The sequence below is a fragment of the Nicotiana tomentosiformis genome, chromosome 6, assembly GCF_000390325.3.
Source record: "Nicotiana tomentosiformis chromosome 6, ASM39032v3, whole genome shotgun sequence".
NCBI lineage: Eukaryota > Viridiplantae > Streptophyta > Magnoliopsida > Solanales > Solanaceae > Nicotiana > Nicotiana tomentosiformis.
In genome coordinates, this window is record NC_090817.1 from 23,637,822 (window position 1) to 23,644,537 (window position 6,716).

The 6,716-nt window shown below is 30.3% G+C and overlaps 1 long non-coding RNA gene across 1 annotated transcript; it reads left to right on the forward strand.

Moving 5' to 3' along the window:
- Nucleotides 1-554: 554 nt before the first annotated feature.
- Nucleotides 555-1,389, forward strand: LOC138894330 (uncharacterized). The gene is made up of 2 exons (XR_011409094.1): nucleotides 555-804; nucleotides 927-1,389. It is a non-coding gene; the product is annotated as an uncharacterized lncRNA (long non-coding RNA).
- The last annotated feature ends 5,327 nt before the right edge of the window (nucleotides 1,390-6,716 follow it).

Genomic DNA, 6,716 nt, shown 5'->3' on the forward strand with positions numbered 1-6,716 from the left:
TTTTTGAAGTTTTGTGAGTGATCTGAGTGCAAATTTTGAAAAACAGTTTTTTGGAGTTTTTCAATTTTTTCAAAAAATTTCAAAATGCATTTTCAAGTGAAAATTGAAAAATTTATGACCAAACGCTGATTTCGAAAAAAAGTGAAACTTTTTCGAAAAAAAGTAAAAAATTTCTTATGTCCAAACAGGCTCTTAGTTTCTCAAAATTTTGCTTTTTTTCTTCATATTTGCGTGCATTATTGTTCGTATTTTATTTCATAAAAATTCAAAAATACTTTTTATTTGTGCGCTTTAGTTTGTATATTTAAATTATACCAAAAATAGTTTTTCTATATATTTGTGAATTTTAGGATTTAAATAGATTAAAATGTAATTAAAGGTTGATGGATTAGGCTAGTAATATTTTTAATTAAAATTGGGCCAAGCTTGAACAGAATCAGCTGGCCCAGTGCTCATAGACCCGGTCCAAACTAAACTGAAGTTTAGTTAGTGTAGTCATGAAATAGGGTATGCTAGTAGCTTACTTTTTAGTACTAGAGTGGATGAAAGTACATTTTCCTCCATGCTTTTGCCACTTTAGCTGGTTTGGATTGTCCTTTCCCTTTTGGGCAGACTTTTAGCATACAAAAGTGACTCTTTTGGGCAGGTATTTGGTAGCAAAGGTTAGTCCGTTTGGACAGATTTTTGGTAAACCAAAATCTATCTAAAAGGTACTTTTTGTTTCCTACTTAAGAGTTCATTTCTCACACACTTGGAGATCATCCTTTACGCTCTAAGAAAGTCACAACTCTGGTGAACATCAAAGTAAGTTGAAGAACTGAAAGCTTTGTGAGTGATTTTCTAAGTTCATAATCTTTGAGAAAACAAAAGAGCTTTTTTTAACTTCTGAAATTACATAGTTACTAGCTTCCAATGCTTCTTGCTAGGTTTTCTTGGGTGTTCTTGGGTTCCGCTACTACTGATTTACTGCTGCTTTCCACTGCTGTTTCTGCTTGTTGGTCCCAAGTAGTTTTGATATCAAAAGATTTTCTTGCTGTTTCGTTCTCAAAATTCTGCAACAAGGTATTCTGTTAACCTCCATATGACCACAGCGATAAAAATGAATGAGAATCATGTTGTTTTGAATGTTTACTTCCACCGTGTGATATGTTCTTTAGCTTAATGTATGCAAATATGGATGTTCGTATGTTTGAAATATAAGTTATGAAAGTTTTAAATAATTGTGATTGTTTCATAGCTTAGAGACGTACATGTTATATCTCTTTCGGTCATGAATATTGATGCTTATCAAATCTGACCATTCTCGGCCGACTTAATAATTTCGATCCATAGATAAAAGTGGTTATGCTTGTCGCATATAGCTGTTCAAATAATAAAAATAAAACTATTTTCAGCTATGCTTTAAACTAAATTGGCTTTTATGTTCTGTCCAAGTGTGTGAAGGTTTTAAGCAGATTTTGTTTCATTTAAGTTTATTCTTCTTTACTGCCATCTCGCTTCGATAGTGTTCGAAGCCGGTTATCATTTTTTCATGTTCTGTTGTTTCCTTTTGGATTATTTCATTTGTGCTCATGAAGGTTAGTTTTTGGTTTAGGCTTTTGTGAGGTTGAAATGATGCCTTCAATGATTATGTGTTCTCATTTGATTGTTTCTTGCTAGGTTATAGGTTATTTAACAAATTGATAAGATGTAATTTCAATTTACTTAAATGTCAAGTAGTTGAAATAAGATCTATGTTTGCCTTGTTAATTAGGACTTAAATGGAGGAATTAAATAGGGCTTGTTAATTAAGAGTTGAATATGGAAACTAAATGTCAAGTGTGCTTTGTTGGGAAGAATTTCAAAGGTTGTGGGCCCATATGATTCTTAATTGACTTTTGTCTTTAGTTTGTGTCATTCCAATATTATTAATTAATTTAATTTTAGTACCAATATTTGATTGTTTGTTTGTGATTTTGGCCTCATCTTTCGTGTGACTTACAATGGGGATCCAATACTGGGCAAAACAAAATGTTAGGCCCAAAGACAATAACCAGCAATTGGCCCAATGGCCATTTAATTTCAAAAGGGGCCAACAAACTAGTGCCAAATAATTTGGCCCAATGGCCATATGATAACCAAAATGGGCAGCTTGTCCAATACAAGTGAGCTGCCCATCATTGATTCTCCATATCTTTTCATCAATAAAAATCCAAAAGGTCAGTTTATTTGTTTAACTAATTTAATAATTTAATTAATTTAAATGCTAGGCAATTAGTAGGCGCGTTTTAACTTTTTTACTTACGGATTCGCTTGCGCAGCGTGATGTTTAACATTCAATAAATGAATTCAATAATCATATACCATATCTAATAGCTTTAATTAATTTCTATTTTAATTAGTCCTTTGCTAAATTCGCGGATTCGCTTGCGTAGCGCGATAATTGATATTTAATTAGTTTCCTCGAATGTAGTAATTTTTTCAAAAGTAATAACGTACTAATAGTCCTTTTCATGACTGCGAATTTGCTTGCATGACGCTGTTATGATAAAATTAATAAATCGTCTTGATCACGCATTCACTTGTGTAGTGTAGTTATGACATCTTATTATTCAAAATATTCTATAATTTTTCCTAATAATCAAAAAATAAAAGCGGATAGGTAAAACATGAAAATCAATAAAACATAATTTGTTCAAAATTAATTCAAGCCAAGTTTAAGTCAATAGAGCGACCGTGCTAGAACCACGGTACTTGGGGAATTCCTTACACCTTCTCCCCGGTCAACAGAATTCCTTACCTGGACTTTGTTTTTGCAGACCAATAATAATATAGTCAAAACTTTCTTTGACTAGGGATTCAAATAAAATGTGACTTGGAACATCCAAAACTCAATTTCAAGTGGCGACTCTGTAAATAAAATAATCCATACTCAAGTTTGTCAATTTAATTAGAAAAACTCTTTAACCCACACACAATTCATAACATACAATATAACTTTTGGAGGGTAAAAAGGGGCGTGACACCAACCACAACCTCATAAGCATCATATTACCCAAAGGAGTTGTAACGATCTGACCGATCGTTTTGCTTTCTAGATCCATATTCCCTAAATAAGACTCTTCGTATGTGCTTTTACTGTTTTATGACTTGCGGGGATGGCTAAGTTCGGGTTTGGAGGTGTTTGGGTTGAAATCGGGACACTTAGTTCCTTAATGTTGGCTTAAAAGGGTTAAGTTTGACATGGGTCAATATTTTTAGTAAATGATCTCGAAATCGGTATTTGACGGTCCCAATAGGTTCGTATGATGATTTTGGACTTGGGCATGTATTCGGATCAGGTTTTAGATGACTCGGGACCGTTTCGGCACCTAAAGTTGAAAGTTGGCGCATTGAAGGTTTTAGAGTTTTTAAAATTTGTTTTGAAGTAAGTTTTGGTGTTATCGAGGTTTGTTTGGGATTTCGAGCCCAAGAATAGTTCTGTATAGTGATTTGAGACCTGCATGCAAAATTTGGTATCATTCTGAGTAGTTTAAGTATGATTCAGCGCGTTCAGAGTAAGTTGGGAGAACTTGAAGTTCATAAGTCGATTCGATTTGGTTTGGAGTGTGATTCTTAGTTTTGGTATTATTTTCCGTGTTTTGAGTGGTCGATCAGGTCCGTTTTATGATTTTGAACTTGATGGTATATTTGGGCGAGGCCTCGGGGGCCCCAGATGTCATTCAGACAATGCACTGAAGTCGTTTGGACTTGGAGAAAATGGCTGAAACAGTAGAGCTTCTGGTGCAATCGCACCTACGAGGAGCTAGCAACAGGTACGAGCCAACGACCGCAGAAGCGCCCTGGCGTGGTCTGCCCAGGGATCACAGTAGCGGAGCAAGGACCGCACCTGCGAAAATGCAGGTGCGGAGAAGGCAAGCGTAGAAACGGGCAAGGCCGTAGGTGCGGCTCGCAGAAGTGGGCCATTGTCCGCAGATGTAAAAGTAGGCCAGCTCGGGGAGAGCCGCATCTGTGATGCCTTTTTTGCAGATGCGGAGCCGCAAAAGTGGATTCTCCGCAGAAACAGAAATTGCTGGATGCAGAAAGGTCCATTTAATACGGGACTTAGGCCATTTTGGCTCATTAATTTCAGTACTTGGGCGATTTTTGGAGCTTCTTAGAGAGGGGTTTTCACCTAGCTATTGAAGGTAAGTGATTTCTATCCAATGTAAGTTAAATATATAGATTATGGGTAAATTTTGACATGAAAAATTATGAAAAATATGGGTTTAGTTGAAAAACCTATGTTTTGATTAAAATATTAGATTTAATCACGAAAATGATTATGAAATTGAGTGAAAATAATATATTTGAGTTAGTGAGGTTATGGGTAACAATAATCTTTGAAAAGTTTCGGAATCCGTGCACGTGGGCCCGGGAGTAAATTTTAGGAATCTTCCAATTTGGGTTGGGTAATTACTCTAATAGTTAAATTATGAACTTTTGAACATGTATTGATTAATTTATATAATATTTAACTAGTGTCGGGTTGTTTGGCACTGAGTTATGGATTTAAAGCATATTTGTGGATCGGAAGTGAGTTTGAGAACGAGGTAAGTCTCTTGCGTAACCTTGTAAAAGGGAACTCATCCCCTTAGGTGTATTCTTGTTGTAAATTACTTGTGTGGGGAGCTACGTATGCATTAGGTGATGAGAGTCCGTGCGTAGCTATATTCCATGAGATGTCCGGGTAGTCTTAGATTTACATCATGCCTTGATTGTACTGTTATGTTTATTATGCATATTAATTGTCTTAAATAAGGCTGAGATTAGGGATTGTAAGGTTGAAACTCTCCAATTTAGATTTCTTATTTTGGGAAGAATTGAGGAACATATAATAACTCTGAGAAATCCATGTCCACTCGCGTCACAAGTACTTCCGCGAGCGAGGTAAACTTCTCTACTCTCATTGGAGTGGGTCGTTCGCCTCGGCAGGTTAATAGACGCATCTATGGTTCGTGTTGTTCGACCCTCGATAGAGCACACCGTATATTTTTGGATCGGGACGTACGACCTCGGCATAAATCGTGCGTGATAATACTCGGAACCTGATTACACTTGATATTATTTCATGGCTTGTGAGGTTATAATTTACTTAATGACATAAATTGAATTGGGATTAGTAGATGTTGGCTAGAGAAATTCATAGAATTTATCATGAGTTAAGGAACCATTTATTCACTGCTTGTTATTGTGTTATTATTATTATTATTATTATTATTATTATTATTATTATTATTATTATTATTATTATTATTATTATTATTATTATTATTATTATTATTATTATTATTATTATTATTATTATTATTATTATTATTATTATTATTATTATTATTATTATTATTATTATTATTATTATTATTATTATTATTATTATTATTATTATTATTATTATTATTATTATTATTATTATTATTATTATTATTATTATTATTATTATTATTATTATTATTATTATTATTATTATTATTATTATTATTATTATTATTATTATTATTATTATTATTATTATTATTATTATTATTATTATTATTATTATTATTATTATTATTATTATTATTATTATTATTATTATTATTATTATTATTATTATTATTATTATTATTATTATTATTATTATTATTATTATTATTATTATTATTATTATTATTATTATTATTATTATTATTATTATTATTATTATTATTATTATTATTATTATTATTATTATTATTATTATTATTATTATTATTATTATTATTATTATTATTATTATTATTATTATTATTATTATTATTATTATTATTATTATTATTATTATTATTATTATTATTATTATTATTATTATTATTATTATTATTATTATTATTATTATTATTATTATTATTATTATTATTATTATTATTATTATTATTATTATTATTATTATTATTATTATTATTATTATTATTATTATTATTATTATTATTATTATTATTATTATTATTATTATTATTATTATTATTATTATTATTATTATTATTATTATTATTATTATTATTATTATTATTATTATTATTATTATTATTATTATTATTATTATTATATATATATTATTATTATTATTATTATTATTATTATTATTATTATTATTATTATTATTATTATTATTATTATTATTATTATTATTATTATTATTATTATTATTATTATTATTATTATTATTATTATTATTATTATTATTATTATTATTATTATTATTATTATTATTATTATTATTATTATTATTATTATTATTATTATTTTTATTTCCATGTTCCATACATGTTTATAATTCCTGTATTTTATTATTGGCTCATAGTAAGTGTCGAAGTTGACCCCTCGTCACTACTTCTTCGAGGTTAGACAGGATACTTACTGCGTACATGTTGTTTATGTACTCACGCTACACTTATGCACTAACGTGCAGGATCTGAGGCAGGTACATCTGGTTGTCATCCCGGCGCGCACCCCCGATACTTCGAGACTTAGTGGTGAGCTGCCTCCGAGTCCGTTCTGTAGCACCTGAAGCTCATTCACTTATGACACCAGGTCTTGGAGTTATGCTAGTAGACATTTGATGATTGTTTTTGGGGTATTTATTTCACCACACTTGTCCTTATAATTTCTCACACTTTATTTTTATTAAATTTCTCACCTCTCCTTTATTTAAAAATTAAAAATCAACCATTTCTAAA